Source organism: Meriones unguiculatus, chromosome 5 (assembly GCF_030254825.1).
Source record: "Meriones unguiculatus strain TT.TT164.6M chromosome 5, Bangor_MerUng_6.1, whole genome shotgun sequence".
Lineage (NCBI taxonomy): Eukaryota > Metazoa > Chordata > Mammalia > Rodentia > Muridae > Meriones > Meriones unguiculatus.
The window spans coordinates 83,421,085-83,439,503 of NC_083353.1; positions in this window are offsets into that span (position 1 = coordinate 83,421,085).

The following is an 18,419-nucleotide window of genomic DNA, read 5'->3' on the forward strand; positions in this document are numbered from 1 at the left end:
ATCCAAGACAAACAAGGAAGGGTGCGTATACTATAATAACTACCAATGCCTGGCCTTCAGAGTTTTCCCTCTTCAGCTAGGGGTTCAGGACACTCAAGGTTACAATTCTATAAAACCTTGAGAGAAAAATATGAATTCTCTTTTAGGGAATCTGTTGGGTGTTTTTGCTTTCTATTTTTTTAATTAGTTGTTTTTTTTTGGGGGGGGGGGGGTTGCACATGGGTGCAGGGCCTGGGGAAGCCAGAAGAGGATATCAGATATCCTGGAACAGCAGTGTGAGCTTCCTGACATGAGTACTGGGAAATGACTTTGGGTCCTCTGTAAGTACAATGCACATTCCTAACTGCTAAGCCACCTCTCTAGTCCCAACACAGGGTCTTACTGGGTAGCCCTGGATGGCCTGGAACTTGCCTCTGTAAGTCAGGATGGTATCTTATAGAAGTCCGACTGGCCCTGCTTCCCAAAAGCTGGCATCAAAGGTTCACCACGCCCAGTTGAGAGAAGCTGTTTCTAAAACACTGCAAGATGACCTTGAGAGGCTGGAGAGATGGCGCAGCAGTTCAGAGGAGCTTGCTGCTCTATCATGATTAGAGTTCAAATCCAGCACCCATGTTGCATAGCTTACAAATGTCTGTAACTTTAGCCTCAAACAATTGAAAAATTGGTCTCTGAAGACATACATGCGCCTGCATGAGCACACACACACAAAGGTGGATCTTTTTAAAGGGGTGACTTTGAAAGTCTAATGCCAATATACACACCTGGTCCCAGTCTGAATACACCTTGAGAAAACTGAAGGAACAGTTCTTTCTGTCTCATTGAGGTTGTGTTATATCGGTTATGGACAACTGGCCAGAAAATGATAGAAAGGTATTATGGTGACTAGAAAGAAAGGGTCCTGGGTCTTGGAGATCTGTGTGTTTGTGGGATGGAAATTTTGGCAGGAAAGCTTTACTTGTCCATAACTTGTTAAGGAATCCACCTTGAGCAGTGTCTGTGTTTCTGCTCTAAACAACTTCATGATGATCTCACTCATGAGTTTACGAGAGCAGTCTCTGACAGGTATGGCTGGAGTACATCTACACAGTTTGAAGACTCTGTAAATCATCAGTCAGGCTTGAGAAAATATTGTGTGTTCAATGATTTTATATATGTATATATATTTTCTTTCTTTTAAGATTTATTTATTTTTTATTCATACAGCATCCTGCCTGCTTGTGTGCCTGCATACCAGAAGAGGGCACCAGATCTCACTACAGATGGTCATGAGCCACCATGTGGTTGTCAGGAATTGAACTCAGGACCTTTGGAAGAACAAACAGTGCTCTTAACCTCTGAGCCATCTCTCCAGCCCAATGGTGCATATTTATTAAAGATTTGTTTTATCACTCTGTTATTTTTAATTATGTGTCTGTGTGTCTCTGTGTTTGTATGCCATGTGAGAGCAGATGCCTGTAAGGCCACAAGAGGGCATAGGATCTCCTGGAGCTGAAGTTACAGGCAGCTGTGAACCACCTGACCTGGGCTTGGAGCCTCTGCAAGAGCAGCCAGTGCTCTTAACACCTGAAGGCTCTCTACCCCTAATGGTGATAATTAAGGGACAGCTGCATTGCTGTACTGGGTCTTCTATGAGCCAGAAGAGTTATAAGCAAACCAATCTCAGATCATGAATCTTCTTTCTTGAATGGTGGCAGGGGAAATGGGGCTGTCTAGGAACTGCAAATATTATAGTGTGTCTACAGTGGAAAACAGCCTCCCCAGAGAAGCATAGAAGGAAACCTGAATGTTTACAAAAATAGCTTATTAGTTAAGAGGCAGAGTGCTAAAATAGATAGTTACTGGCAATCAGTTACTTGCTTTCCACTCCTGCTGACTCATGGCCAGTGTCAATTAAAGGCCTGTGACATTGCAAAGGTGGAGGGAAGCCTGGGAAAAAAGGTACACTCAGAGAGGGGCAGTGTGTATCTGCTCAGAGCAGTTTATGTGGGCCAGTGACATTCTGAGATAGGGAAACCAAGTCAAAGAAATGATGCACAGATGTTTCTAGATGTGTCCTTTTCTAGTCCCGATGGTTGCTGGTAATTATCGGCTTGATAGAATCTAGAATCAACTGGATGCTGGGCCTCTGGGCATGCCTATAGTGGATCATTTTGATTGTGCTAATTGAGCTGGGAAGACCCACCCACTGAGGGCCATCCCTAGCTGGGATTCTGGACTGTGGAAGTGAAGAAAAGGAGCTGAGCTTCTGGATGCAGCCATGGCTCTCTCTGCTCCTGGTTATGGATGCAACACGATCAGCTGCCTCAAGCTCTCAACACCTTGACTCCCCTTCCATCGTAGACTGTGAGGGTCAGAATAAACCCTTTCTCACTTAAGGGTCAGCATATTTTATCACAGTCACAGAATAGCAAGACTGCCATGTCCAAGATATCATGACCGTATTTTTCTAGAAGCTGCAAAGACACTAACAAGTGACAGATGAAGATGAAGCCCAAGAGAGACTCTGCTTGCTTGCTAACGCTCAGGGAGTTTCCGCTGCTGCTACAGGAGTTCCAGAATGCCCATCTGCTGAGACAATGGCTTTTTCAAATGTAGTAAAGCGCGAACACCTGGAAAGGAATGTACATCCAGCTGTCAGCTGTGTGTGCTGCCCAGACTGTATCCAGACCTCCCAAAGAAGATGGTAGACACTCACTCACCAGGACTCTCTGTGCTTCAGAGAAAGCTTGTCTCTCCCCATGATGTGTGTGCGCGCATGAGTGTGTGTGCATGTGTGTTTACATGTTCCTGTGTGGGGGTGCATGTATGTGCATGTGTGTTCCTGCATGAGGAACAGAGGTCAACCTTCAGGTGTCACTCTTCAGATGGTCTCCACTTTTTTTCTTCTGAGACAGGGTCTCTCAGGACCTGGGACTGGCTAAGCAGGCTATGCTGGCTGGCCTGTGAGCCCTAGGGACTCTGCCTGTTTCCTCCTTCCCAGGGATAGAGCTACAAGTGTATGTATGTCACATGCCTAGCTATTGTACATGAGGCTGGGGAGTAACAAACTCGAGTCTTTGAAAGCACTTTACTGAGCTATCTCCTGAGCTCCAGAGCCCCATCCCTCCTCATTTTAATGTTCGTATTATTTGGTTGTGTGTGAGTGTGTGTGTGTGTGTGTGTGTGTGTTCATGTGCTTGTCTATATATGCAACAATGCATGTTGTGCGGGCAGAGGCCAGAAGAGGGTGTCAGAGCCCTCAGAACAGGAGTTATAGGCAGTTGTGAGCAGTTTGATGTGCTGGAAAGCAAACCTGGGTCTTCTGTAAGAGCAGCAAGTGTTCTTAACCACTGAGCCATCTCTCCCGCCCTCAGAATTTCCCCTTTTAGACAAAAAGAGATAATGTTCTTAGGTCAATGGTATTGTCTGTATTTTATTTTTCCCTACCACTTGGTTTGACTCATTTTCCCCACACATCTACACATCTGCATCGCATATGTCTTACATGTCACAGAGGGGCAGACTGCCAGGTGTCTTTTTTTTTTTTTTTTTTTTTTAATGCACAGCTTATTGTTCACACGTAGAAAAGGGGAACAACTCATAGCAAATGAATCTAACAACCCAACAACCTTGCTCTAAATGATGCCACTATGTCTGGAAGCAGAATTCACTTTTAGACAGGATTTACTTTTAGAGGTGGCATGAAGTGGGCTGTGGGTCTTGATTACCCACTGCACAGCAAGCCACCACATTCACACCCGCTGGTGAGGGAAGAACAATGAACACCTGCATCAGATGCTCCCTGAGAGCGATGGTCATGGCTTCAAATGTGCTTAGCCTGGGTACCAGATGTGCAATGATCATTAAGGTCAGAGCCAGGCCAGTGGCAGAAGATCCTGGTGGGAGATATGCTTACTAGAAGGTCCCTTGTTGCTAGAGTATGTAGCTCCTGTGCACTGAGATGCATTGAGGTCCCTTCTGGGGTTTATCTTATCTTATCCTTGAAGACCTTTTTTTTTTTTTTCCAAGACCAGATTTCTCTGTGTAGCCCTGACTGTCCTGGAACTCACTGTATAGACCAAGCTGTACTTGAACTCAGATATCTGCCAGCCTCTGCCTCCGGAGTGCTAGGGTTAAAGGCATGAGCCACCACAACCTGGCTTCCTACAGACTTTTTGGACCCTGCTCCTGATTGATGTGGGCTGCCTGCTCTCTGAGCACTGCTGGTTACATCAAAGTACTCACTTCTGCCTTCAGAGTGCTCTGATGGCAGGATGCTGAGCAGGAGCCACCAGCTGTGAACCACTCCATCTATGTCTGTTCTAAGTGTTCACTACAGCCAGGCTGTCAGTTCCCTCCCGTACCCTACAGACTTCTGTACTGCACCCAAGTCATCTTATACAGCCTCCCTTACCACCACCACCCACCTTTTTGAAGCAGAGTCTCACGTAGTCCGGTCTCATGGCCTCAAACTTACTACACAGTCAAGAATGACCTTAAACTGATCTGGCTGCCTCCACCTCCCACGTACTAGAAATGCCAGGCATGCACCACCTCAGCCAGCTTCATCTGTGTTCTTGCCCAGGCTCACCAGAGAGTCATGAGTAATTCTCTTCTCTCACTGGTTTCTCATAGGGCTACAAAAACGGAAAGTCACGTCTGAGGATATGAGTGCAGAATTTTGAAAGCCAAATTTTAACTAAATTCCCAAGAAATCTGTCAGTATCCAAAACTGTTTCTATAGTTGCTTCATTTAAACTGAGTGATCTGAAATGCCTTGTTTGTTTGTTTGTTTGTTTGTTTGTTTGGGGTTTTCAAGACAGGGTTTCTCTGTGTAGCTCTGGCTGTCTTGGAACTCACCTATAGACCAGGCTAGCCTCAAACTCAGACATCCAGCTGCCTCTGCCTTCCAAGTGCTGGAACTAAAGGGGTGCGCCAGAATAGCTTGGCCTGAAATTTTGTTAGTAGATAGATTTTTGAAGGGGGGGAAGGGAATCTCTGCTATTTATTTCATAGAATGAGAGAGGCTTAGGAATAAGTCATGAGAGAGCAATACATGCTTAAAGAAGATGGTCATTCTACAATGCACAAAAGGTCTCTTGTATAATAAAAAGAATACCTTAATTTAAAAAGGGGAGGGGTGCGGGGCAGAGATGTCTTGGTGGTGCACGCCTTTAATCCCAGCCTGGTCTACACAGAGAGTTTCAGGACAGCCAGAGCTACATACACAGCGAGACCCTGTCTCAAACAAGAACAACAGTAGTTTTAAAAAGGAAAGGAGCTACCTTCCCCTCCCTTTTTTTTCTTCTCATGTGTACATGTGGTATGTAGTGTGTGTGTTCACATGTGTGTGGGAGCATGTATGTGTACTACATGTAGAGGTAACAGAGCTGATGTTTTGAATCTTTCTCAATCACTCTTCCACCTTACTTGAGGTAGAGTCTCTCCATTAAACCAGAGCTTGCTGATACGGCTAGTTTCACTAGCAACTTGCTCCAGGAGCCCATCTCCAAGGCTGGAATTTGAAGAGGGCCTTCTGGTATTTACATGGGTCCTCTTGTATGCAGAGCAACTATTTTAACTGCTGAGCCCTCTCTCCGGTTCACTTCCAGCACCCCCTACTTCCTTCCCCTTAACGGCTTCTAACCCAGTGTGTCGAGTAAGCTAGGCAAGTGCTCTACCAATGCTCTTTGTTGCATTTTTTTTTTAAGGCAGGGACTCTCTCTGAAGCCCAGGGTGGCTTTGAACTCAGTGATGTCAATCTCTCTGTAATCACAGCCAAATAACTCTCTCTCTCTCTCTCTCTCTCTCTGTCTCTCTCTCTCTCTGCGGGAGCATACATTGTAATATATGAGGAGGTGACAGCAGCCGCTGTGAATCTAGGTCAGCTCCAGGCTGCTGACTTAGTAACAACCCTGAGTGTGGTGCATACAGAGCCTCGAGCTCACAAACACAACATTTCTGCCAGGCTTTTGTCAGCCCAAGTTATGCTGGTTTCCTGCAAGAATCTGGAAGCTTCCCTCCTTTCCAGTACAGAAATGTCTTAAATAGTGTTGAACCAGCATTTGCCTACAGATTTGCCTGGGCATGTTCACCAGCCCGCAGATCTCCTCCTTGGAGGAACATTGTATTAAGATACTGCCACAAATGATGACAGATGTGTCCATCACCCCCGGAAGGTTCCTCTTGCTCTGTTGCGGTCTGTCCTTCCCCACTTCATCCCCAGCACTGCCAAGCATGTTTTAGTTTGCATGTTTTAGAATTTTATGTAAATTGAGCCAAACTCTGTGTAGTTTCTTCTTCTGGCATTTTCCACGCAGAATACAGGGTTTGAATGGAGCCATTGTCATACACGTGGTTAGTCACTGACCAAAATGTCATATTCGGTAAGTGTCTCACCACTGTGGGATTTACTTGTGCCATGCATATCAGGCTCATTCATTTTTCCTGCTGACTAAAATTCCATGCTGTGCATGGTACCGTTTGTCTCACTTTCACCAGCTGAGAGGCTCTTGAGTTGTTTCTGGTTCTGGCTTTTGAAAATAAGGTCACTATAAGCCTCATATGTTTAAGTCTTTATGTCAGCTCTCTCTGCCTTGTCTTGTCTTTTCTGAGACAGCGTCTAACGTATTCCAGGCTGACCTTGTACTTGCCATGTAGCTGAGGATAACCCTGAACTCCTAATTTAAGCCTCCAACGTCTGGAGTGCTGGGGTGGCACACATGCACCACCACACATGGCTAGACTTTTTCTCTCTTGGATAAATACTTAATGAGCAGAAAGGTCAGGCCATAAGCTGGGGACGTTTAACCTCTTAAGAAACTGCCATGCTCTCCAAAGTAGTCAGTCAGTCTGCCTTACATCCTGCGAGGGCTGTATGAACTCTTCCTGGTTTGGCTTTGTTTCTTTGAGTGGCTGCAATTTGACAACATTCTCAATCTCTTCCTATCCTGAGCTAGGCTATCTGGCCAACAGACTCACAGGTGAAGCTTAGATACCTATGTGCCATTGCAAGGATGGTTTGGCAGGTGATGGAAGGGAGGTCAGGGCTCTTGGAACACAGGGCTCAGACCACAGCACAGCCAGTGAGTTTAGCGGAGAACCATGTCCCAAGTTTCCTGTGAATCTGACCTTTGACACAGACCAAGGATGGGGGTGGGATTCACTGCCCAGCATTCAGATGAAGGAAACAGGACCTCCCTGGGCTGACTTGACCAGGATTATGCAACAACCAAGGATGACATACCTGTGCCCTTGGCTCCTGGGTCCAGAGTTCTTTCCACTGTGCTAAGTGATCTAAAGGTGCTCTGGAAGAGTGTGTGGTTGGTGGCACTTCAGGGAAGGTAGGTACCACTAATCATTTCTTTATTCTTTCATCAGACTCTGTAATGAGGGTGTCCCAAGCCACCATGCGGAGGGAGACGGGACCTGGGTTTAGTCCCACTTTGTGTGACTTTGGGCCAGTAGTGTTTCCCTTGGGCTTCTGTCTGCTCAGTTACTTGAGAGATATTTGGGAAAAGAGTGTGACTAGGACATCAGATGTTCTCCTAACTGTGGGGGAGGAGAACAAAAATGAGAACAACGGTCGCCACCACCATGGATTTCTTTGATGATCTCATATTGCTTGGGATTAAGCCTGGGGCCTTGTTCATGCCAGGCAAGTGGGTGACCACTGAGCTACACTCCTAGGCCCCTCCTGAGATTTCAAATCCTTCCTCACTCTGTTAATCTACACACCTAGCCCTCCCTGTTTACACCTGCAGAGTCCACCAAATGAAAATCAAACATGTTCTGTAGGGAAGTACACCTGGCTGGGCATGTGTGACTCTCACCTGTAATCCCAGCTGTTCCGGAGGCTGAAGCAGGAGGACAGCCTTGCAAATTTGAAGCCAGCCTGGGCTATATTATGACTTTCAGGTCAACCTGGGTTACAATCAGGGGGAAAAAAATGTTGCTTGAGTACTAAACATGTGCAGCCTTCCCCCACCCCACAGTGTCCCCTGAGCAGTGCATGGTCACAGCACCATCCAGCACTCACCCTGCATTTAGTGGCTTGACATCAGGGACACATCCGGGATGTGCCGGCAGACCATTCTGTTGTGTGGGCATCATTGTCTTTGTACAGATGGCGAGATCACTGGGTGACATGATCTCACAGTATGATGGACACACTTGTGGTGCTGATAGAAGCGTCCAGCATATGCTGACTCTATGGGAGGACATGTGTGGATTGCACCCCACCACCCTGAATTTTACAGAAGGGAACTGAGCAGCCACAGATTTTGATACCGGTGCAGGGAGATCCTGAGACGAACCTCCTATGGGTGCTGAGTGCTAAGGTCAACAGTCCCTCCTGGGTCTTCAGGGAGAATGAAACAAATTGATATACATGTGAGTCGCAGACAGCCCCTGTATATCACAGACAAACAGTAAATATGATGATGAAGAGGAGGTCTGGAATCCTGAGAAACATGCTCCCTTAGCTTAGTCCAGCGTGTGAATGGTGTGGACAGTATGCTCTGCAGGTCCAAAACACAAGATTACTGTACAGTCATAAACTCGGGTTTGAGACAGGCATGGCAGCACTTGCCTCTGATTCCAGTATTCAAGCTGAGGCAGGAGGATTGTGAGTTTGTCAGCCTGGGCTACATAGAACCTAAATAAACTCTGGAGTTTAAATTTCAATTCTAGTATTTATCAGCTTCTTGAGTAAGATACTTTTCTTTATAGCTTAGCTTCCCCCTACCTCCATTTGTCAAAACTACACTTGACCCTTGTTGAGAATGAAATTACTCAAATTTTCACGCTTTTCCCCAACAATGCTCCTGAGTGATGCCTCTGGTCAAGATGTGGGATCTCTTTCTCACCTTGTCACTAGAGCCTGGTACCTTGATATGGCTGAGTATCCTTTTTCATTTTGGGACCTCACACCACCATAGGAAAAGGCCTTATCTAACAGGAAGGATTGCCAGATATAGCTGATCATTCATCCCCACTGATTCTACAAACCTTCAAGCAGTCCCCGGAACCTGGATCGCAGCTACCATGAACACACTGGAGAGACCATTCAGCAGCAGCAGAACGGCCCAGCCTAGGCCAGCTACACTGCCATCCACAGAATTGTAAGCTGACAGTCATGGTTCTAAGTGACTGAACCTTAGGCTGTAGTGATACATAGCAATGGTGAGCCCAAAAAGTGTGGAAATTACTGGGCGCTGTAACCCTGGCGATGGTAGCACACACCTTTAATCGTAGCACTTGGGAGGCAGAGGCAGGGGATCTCTGAGTTAAATTTCTCCCGCTCTGGTGTCACCATTTCCTTCACCTAGGCCAGGTCACCCAGATGTATCCCTGAACCCCATGCTTCCCTTTCATGGCAAACACAGTCACACCATAGATACGCTATGATTCTCTGCTTCTGGGGTGAACCAACGCTGAACTCCACCAGAGATACAGCCAGGTCTTTCTTGCTTGGAGCTGTGCCCCAGAGCCTGATCCAATATCTCGTATGCACCAGGCATGCAGGCCCTCATCTCAGGGTGGCTGCCCTGAGTAAACCTTCGGAACAGAAAATCCACCCCTACCCAGAATATCTCACCCTGAGAGGGTATGGGAGTAGTTGAGCTTCAGAGTTCTTTCTACAGAGACAGGTCTCTCTTACCCAGGACACTGGTACCAGTTTTATAGCCAAAGAACGCATTTAATCTGGCCAATAAATAACGAGTCTCACTAGCCCTGGTGGCTGAGCGGAAAGTCCTTAACGAGGAAATAACACTGGTATGGAACACAGAGTCCTTAACCTCAAGAACACGGAATTCTCCTGCAGGATTTGAATGTCTATTTGAATAAGGAATGCTTTCCCAAGCTGTGTTTCATAAACAAGGCCCTGATTAGAAGCAAACAAACAGCCCTCATGAACATCAGCTGTCTGGAAGACTTCATCTGGCTTCTTGGGAGAGACTCCCAAGAAACACAGGAATGAAACCTGAATGCCTACAGGATAGTCACAACATGGCTCCATCCACCCTGAAGAATCCCACACTGTACTCAAAATCCAGGCCTGCATACAGTTAGGTGTGGAGTCTGTGTCCATTTTTCCCTGGTTCCGGTGGTGCTGTGAATTTCAGGAGGGCAGGAACTAATCTTGACTCTCAAGGCTCCCTCACCCAGAGCTCAGAACTTGGTACAGAGCTGCCTCTACATTTGCTCATGAGAGAAGCAGAGAAGCTGAGCTACATGAGGAGCTGGAGGCTGGGAATAAACCCACATGAATAGCAAGATCAAGGTCACCAACAGTAGGAAGATGGTGTGGAGGGTGATGAGACTCAGAGTCTGAATCAAGCAATTCCTAGAGGCCACTGGAACTTTCTTTCAGTGCACTGGGATAGTCCCTGTGTTGGTTAACCCAAAAAAATGGGCATATATGTGCATGGTGTGTTTGTTTATAGTAGCCCAGGTGGGAAATAACCTAAATGTCTACCAGCAGGTGAGGAAGACACCAAGTAAGCACAGCTATATAACAATGCCCCAGACTATAAAACCATTTACTCCTGTGGTGGTTTGAATAAAAATGGCCTTCACAGGATGATAGGGAGTGACACCATTAGGAGGTGTGGCTTTGTTGGAGTAGGTGTGGCCTTGTTGAAAGAAGTATGTCACTGGTGGCAGGCTTTGAGGTCTCAGATGCTCAAGCCTGGCCCAGTGTGGTATTCTCTTCCTGCTGCCTTCAGATCAGATGTAGAATTCTCAGCTCCTTCTCGAGCACCATGTCTTCCTGGATCCTGTCATGCTTCCCACCATGAGGATAACAGACTAAACCTCTGAGTCTGAAAGTCAGCCCCAAGTAAATGTTTTCCTTTATAAGAGTTGCTGTGGTCATGGTGTTTCTTCATAGCAACAGAAACCCTAAGACACCCTGCAACCAAGAGAGCAAACAACCTGTTCTGGGCTGAATGTTTAATTCCTTCCTAGAAGTCATGTGCTTTATGAAAGTAGTTAAGGTTATATGGGGTCATGGAGATGGGGTGTTAATCCAACAGGATTTGTGTTCTTATAAAATTCCAGAAAGCTGGGTCCATGTGTGTTCCCTCCTTCTCCACCCCCCTCCATCTTCTGAGAAGACACACACACTGAGAAAGGGTGTGTAAAGGTGTAATAAAAAGGTGAACAAGTTTGCTGGAGCAGAACAAGACACTCCCAATGGGCAATATCTATAAGCAATGAGGTGGGATGAGCCTCTCAGACAATGTGCTGAGCCTTATGGACCCTGATCAAAGACAACACCACTCCCATAAGCTCTGTAATGGCTACAGACCACAGTGGCAACAGACTTCAGTGAGTGGCTACCTCTAGTGAGGTAGGAACTGCCAAGTCAGGGATGAAGGGACTTTCTGAGGGTGTAGGAGACACTTGTCTGGCTAGTAGTTAAGTTCTCAGAGTCCAGTATCAAAGCTGTTGAACCACACCTTGAGATGCTCAAGTTGAATGGAATATAAATTATTCCTTAATTTTTAATCTGGATCAAATTTCCTCTGTGGTCATTTCTAACTTTTTCTTATCTTTTCTTTTTCTTTCTTTCTTTCTTTCTTTCTTTTCTTTCTTTCTTTCTCCAGTTTTTCAATACAGGGTTTCTCTGTATGGCCTTGGCTGTCCTGGACTTGTTTTGTAGACCAGGCTGGCCTTGAACTCACAGAGATCCTCTTGCCTCTGCCTCCCAGAGCACTGAGATTAGAGGCATGCACCACCACATCTGGCCATTTCTAACTGTTTCAAGCTCAGGATTCTACAATGGGCTCCATCGCTCTTATTTCTGGGGCCTCTTTGGAGGAAACATGGGTCGTAACCCAAAGACCCTGTCACTGGAGGCTCACCAGGCAGAGGTGGAGGGCAGCTGAACATAATAAAAATGAAAGCCAGTGGGTAGCCAGCTAAAGATACAGAAGGAGAAAGAGGAGCAAAAGAAGAAGACAGTGGGCAGACAAAGGATGCAGACTGAGATGAGAGAGAGCCACTCGGTAGCCAGGGTGGTGGCATGCTAACTTGAAGAAGTACTTATTCCTTCCTCATAAGGCCTTAAGTGTCCCCACCCCCATGCTCTGTCTTTATCTCATCCCCCAATTGTCTACCCCTGTCCCTGAAGGACATGGGTCAGGTGTCTGAGCTTATCCTGGCCTTTATCTTCCTGACCAGGACACATTCAAGGGCGTAGCAAAATACTTGCTGTCCTTTGGATGTTGAGGACAATGGCACCAGCCCGCTCCTCCTCTGCTAGTTCTGGATTGAGGGGTTTAGGAGAACTTCAGAGGGCCCTGGCCAACCCTGCTGGGGAGCTGTGCTACTACACAGGCCAGGCCAGAGTGGATGGGAGGTGAGGCCTGCTGACCAGGTCTGGATGGGGTGTGCACTTGGGAAAGTGGAACAGGCTGTAAACGTGATCAGTGAAGATCACCAGTCACGGGGAGGCTCAGAGGTGTCTGCAAAGTGAAGCTCCAGAAAGCAAGAGGTGCGGGGCTGAGCCTGCGGAGGGAGACTGGGGGCTGTGGAAGAAGCATTGAGCTGGCGTGTGACATGGTTCTTCCGTGGTCACTGGACTTGAGCTTAGTGGTCCGGTCCCAGACCCTCTTTCTCCAGCCAGAGGCTCAGAACCTCTTCAATAAGGTCCTTAGCCACTAAACATCAAAGAAACCCAACTTGAGTCTGGGGGATGGTGCCAAGTTGATTTTTTTCTGACTGTGCCCCAGGTAGTGTGCAGGAAGGCAGGGAATTCTGGACCTTACAGGGTGGCGGGCCATGCAAAACAAGCATGACTTCTCCTGGGGATGCATCTTTGCTGAAAACCCAGCCTAGAGATCTGTGGCTTTCCAAACTTTTTTTTTTCCCATGAGGACTGGTCTGGGCCCTAGACCTTTGAGAACTATCTTGTTACCCTATGTCCTGAAGGTGACACTATGCAGGTCTGAATCTCCTTTGAGTCCCTCTGGCTGAGCTGCTGTTCCTCAAATAGCTGAAAGCCATCTTGAGTTGGTGCTGACTTGTGTCTTTGGGAGTCCCTAGGGCTAGGTCTCTGTTCCCATGAAAACTGCATCCAGGGTTTCCATCCACAGGGAGACTGATCTTTGAAGACCTTGGGAAGAAGCCAGACAGATCTGGACTTCTCCTCCTTCCTGCCTTCCGTCCCCACTGCTCCACACAATAGTGTGTAGAGTTAAAATGTCAAGTCTGAGCAGCTTCTAGTCCCATCACTGAATCACTGTGTAACCTGGGGCCACTCATTTGCCATCTCTGTGCCACAGAGCTGTTCCTTCTTCCAGATGGATGACCCAAAATCTCTCAGAGCTCAAAACCTATCAATCTGCTGAAGGAGACCTCACCTTCTGTTGTTTCTCTAAAGGAAAAGACAGAGCTGTGCACTGCCCTTGATGTTCAACAGTCCTCATCAGCGCAGCCTTGTTTTGTCCGTAGGAGGAATTAGCATAATTGACCACCTCCCCTTCCTGGCTGCAGAAGGGAATAAATGCCATCGCTGGCTCGAAAGGAATTTGCAAACGGTAATGCATGGTGTAAATATTTACACCAGCATCTGCCCTGTCCTCACCCTGTCCCACGCACTGGGTGGTGTCATTTGTTTGCCTGCTTCCTTCACATCCTGTGTGTGCCTCTATCCTGCATGTCTTCCAGCTGCTAAGGCTGATGGCTGAGTTCAGAGCATCCGGGCACACCTGGCCCTGTGCTCTCTGTGAGATGAGACACTATCACTCTTGTCTAAATGACATTGTCCTAATTTGTTTCTCTCTATTTTTGTGATAAAACACCATGACTAAAGCACCTTGGGGAGGAAAGGGTTTCTTCCATCAACTCCTTCCCTAGAGACAAAAAAAGTCTCTAAGACAAAAGTCATCAAGGAACCTGGAAGCCAGAGTGGTGGTAGTCCTTTAATCCCAGCACTTGGAAGGCAGAGGCAGGTGGGGTTTGAGGCCAGCCTGGTCTACAGGGTAAGTTCCATGACAACCAGGGTCACACAGAAGAATCCTGTCTTGGAAAGCAAAAAATAAAAAAATAAGTAGAAAGAGGAGCTGGGGAGGAACTTGAAGGCAGGAACTGAAGCAAAGACCATAGAGGAACATTACTTTCTGGTTTGCTCTCAGGCTCACATTCAACTGGCTTTCTTATGCAGCCCAGGCACATCTGCCCAGAGATGGCACCACACAAAGAGGCTACTCTCACGTCAGTCAGCAACCAAGAAAATGTGCCCACAAGCCAGTCTGATTGAGGCAAAACCTTAATAGAGAGTACCTCTTTTCAGATGTGTCTAGGTGTTAAAGTAGCTTTTATTTGTGTGAGGTTTACTGCCTCTGTCTATTAACTGAGGACTAGTCCTAGTCCCAGAAGTTCCTAGCCTCCATACAATATAATCTAGGCCTAGAATGTTTTCAGTCTCTGAGACTTATTGTTGTATAAGCTCACCCTTTCTAGTTGTTTTTTTTTTTTTCTTCTGAACTTTGGCTGGCTGGTTCCACTCAGATGTTCTGGCTCCAAGCTGATTGATTCAATCTGGCTTCTCTCAGTTTCTCACTGAATTGCTCTGCTTTGCCTCAAACTAACTCTAGCAATCTGTTCTAATCTTCTGGCTCCTTCTCGTTTTCTCTGGCTCATTCTATCTTTACCTGTGTCTAGCTTGTTCTCTCTTGAACCTGTCTCTGTAAAACTCTCCCAGTAAAACTGCCTTCTAAATTCCACAAACTGAACTGTCACAAACTCAACTCCACTGCACTGCTTCTCAACTCACTCTCAGCAGAACTACTTGAACAGAACTGACTAGAATCAGATATGCATGTTTCTGTCTCCTGAGTGATGGGATTAAAGGTGTGTACATCTGGACCCAAGCTTTTCTTTACCTGAAACTTGTTCCATACTAGGCTGGCCTTGAACTCAGAGATCTGCTTGCCTCTGTCTCCTAGAAGCTGTGTCTATATTCCAGCTAGAGTCACCATGTTGCTGGATTAAAATTCCTCTACATCTAGGTTTGTGTCAAGTTGACAAAAACTATGACATTCTACCAGATGGCAACTTTGACCGAAAAGCACATGCTCCTTTAACCCATACTCTTCGTTTCTTGCCCTCAAGATCTCATGTTAATATCACAATATAAAACAAAGTCCAAGTTGTAGATGGTGGCATATACCTTTAATCCCAGTACTTGGGAGGCTGAAACAGGTGGATCTTTGCAAGTAATAGGCCAATGATCTCCATTGCAAGTTCCAGGACAGCCAGGGGTACATAGTAAGAACCTGTCTCAAAACAAACAAACAAATTTCAACTTTTAAAAGTTCCACAGTCTTTTAAGTTTTTCAACACTTTAAAGTCTAAGATCACTTTTAACATCTAAAAACTCTTCACTGTGGGTTCTTGTAAAATAAAATAAAAATAAGTTAGACACTTTCTTGTTTCACAAAGGACTAAGCAGAGAAGTTCCAACCAAATCAAAGCAAAACCAGCATTCAAATCTTGTAGTTTACCATCCAGCATCTGAGACTCATTCATAATCTTCTGGGTTTCCAAGGACTGGGGCAGCTCTTCTTCTCCGGTTCTGCCATCTACAGCTTACACAGCTTTTCTTATAGACTCAGGCTGGCTCTACTCTACACCTGTACTATCTGTGATGCTAGTCCCACTATTTTAACATCCCTAATATTATGGGATCTTTACAGCAACTGAGGTTGCACCTTAACCAATGCGTCCTGGCCTCTTTTTGGGGATTCTTGCCACACAGTGCCAAGTCTTAGCTGGTTTCCATGACCTTCAAAACCAGCACCATGTAGGAAATTCTTACACATTACTTGCCAAATTCTGCTGCCAGCTTGATGTACAGCCTTGGCCTCTCAGACCACAGCTTCTGTTTGCTGACAGGAGGAAAAACCCAGAAGAGCACCGCAATGATGCTGGTCTCTCTTTCTAAAAGTTTTTTAAAAGGGATTTTACTTATGTGTATGTGTCTGTGCAGAGTATATGTCACATGTGTATGCGTGGGCCAGAAGAGGGCTGAAGTTACAAGAAGCCCTGTGTTGCCTGATATGGCTGCTGGAAACCCAACGGCAGTCCTTTGCAAGATCAGCAAGTGCTCTTAACTGCTGAGCTGTCTCTCCAGCTCCTCAGCTACTTTTCTTGGATAGTACAATGACACCTACCCAGGGGTGGCGCTGCCCACAGAGGGATGCGTCCTCCCACATCAATCAGTAATTAAGAAAATGCCCAACAGAGCTGCCACAGCTAATGCGACAGAGGCGATTCCTCAACTGATGTTCCCTCTTTCTAGGTGTATCTAGGTATGTGTCAAGTTGGCAAAAAGTAACACCAGACAGCCAAGGACAGAGTTTAGGTAACAGGACCCAAAAGCTATGCCTAAGATGCTTAGTTTTGCTGAGGCTCAGCTCTTGACTATGTTTGGAGATTATGTTTGGAGCGTGTGTGTGTGTGTCCGTGTGTGTGTGTGTGTGTGTGCTTCTTTGTATGCATATGTGCACGTATCTGTGTGTGTTTGCATGCATTCACATACATCTCTGTGTGTGCCTGCATGTTGATCAAATGTCTCTGGATTACTGTGATATGCTGCAGGGGTTGTGAACTGTGTTCCTGGGCATGTGGAGTGAATGAACCAATTCATGGAAAACAGTGGCCCCATACATTCTGAGTTCTAATGAATATGGATCATTATAAAGGCTTGGGACATCTAATTTCTTCAATTGCTTTTCTTTTCTTTTCTGTCATGGAATAAGAGTCACTGAAGTACACAGATTGTCATAATGATTTTGTTGATTCTGCAAGTGTATATACTCACAGCCACGGTCTAGAGCTGTCAAAATACTAGATACTTCCAACCCCCCCCCCCAAGCCTCAGTTTCTCCATTCTGGCTTCTACTGTCACTGATCTGCCCCGAGACGAAGCCACATGGTGCTCGGCAGTGCTTCCTTTTTTCTTTAATTTGCCATGTAGCACTGGTCACCTTGCTTGACCACCTTGCTTGAATTTACCCCAGGCGTTTATGTCTCTCGGTTGATAGGAGCCTACTGGGTTGTTGGTTCAGGCTGCTGAAGAAACGTCCATGAGAAAAAAACAAAAAACAAAAACGAAATTCCTGCAGACCTGTGCACCATATTAGTTTCATTTCTGCTGCTGTGATGAAACTCTGTGGCAGCAACCAACCTAAGAGACGACAGGTTTCTCTGATCTCTCAGCCCATCAAGAAAGTGAAGTCAAGGTCACTTCACACACCTCAGTATGTGAGGATTCACCAGAGAAGACTGCTCAGGCATAGGTTTAAGCCAACAGAAAGTCTTTATCAGCTGGCCCGTGACTACAATGGGTGTTCTGGATCCCAATGTAGCACTGAGCCTTTCTAAGGGTGAGCTTTTAAGCACAAAAACCATGTCTTGGATTGACATACTTCAGTTAGCAAGAACAGTTAGCCAAAAGCAGAACTACAGAAGCTAAAACACAAGCTTCAGATATTTAGAGACTTTCCCAGAACTATAGACTTTGTTGGATTAGGTTTTAGTTTGGGTGGGTAGGGCTGTCCACGTGCTGAGTTTTACAGCCTGAATAACTCTTCTTCCATCATGGAGTCAGTTGTGCTGATGAATTCAAGGGATAAGGGCAGAGATGATGCATACACCTCTATGCTCATCCCCTTTTCTCCACTCTTGGTCCAGGATTCCAAAGCCATGTGTTGGTACCCACAGTGGGTGGGTCTTTCCACATCAGTTGATGTCATCAAGGTAATCTCAGAGGCCCTTCTCCCAGGTTCTAGACTGTCAAGTTGATGACACTAGCCACCACTCACTACTCAGATGGGAACATGCTGATCTGGGGGAGCACATGAGTGTGAGTTTTGCTTAACAAGATGTTCTCAAACATGCTTCTACCATCTTAAGTAATGACTCATGCAGCAACATTAACAGTTTCTGTGCTCCAGATCCACCTCCTGGATGGGCAGGCTAGTTTCCGGACAGCACCTGCTGACACGGGGTTTAAGCCTTAAGATGTTTATGGGGGATTGAAAACAATGCCAGGGAAGAATGAAATAGGTTAAAGAAAGGGTGAGTGGAGCTGAGGTGCTGATCAAAGCTTCAGCCAGAGCAGACCTCTAAGCTGTTCCCCAGCCAGCCACCAAGTCGGTCTTGGCCTCAAACCAGGCTGAAGGAGTGGCACAAGCCACTGCCGATGGCAGTACACTCACCCTTCAGTGGGAAGGGGATGGTAACATACTGTGACTGTCACCTGCATGTCTGATGGTGAATGATGCTGTATGAGTATCACCCGTGCGTGTATGCTTTGTGATACAGCGCCTAATTGTGGCCCTTTGCTTGTTTTTAAAATTTGGAAGAATATATTTTTCTTGTTAACTCATACAAATTCTTTATATAATTATGCAATCTGTTTGTCT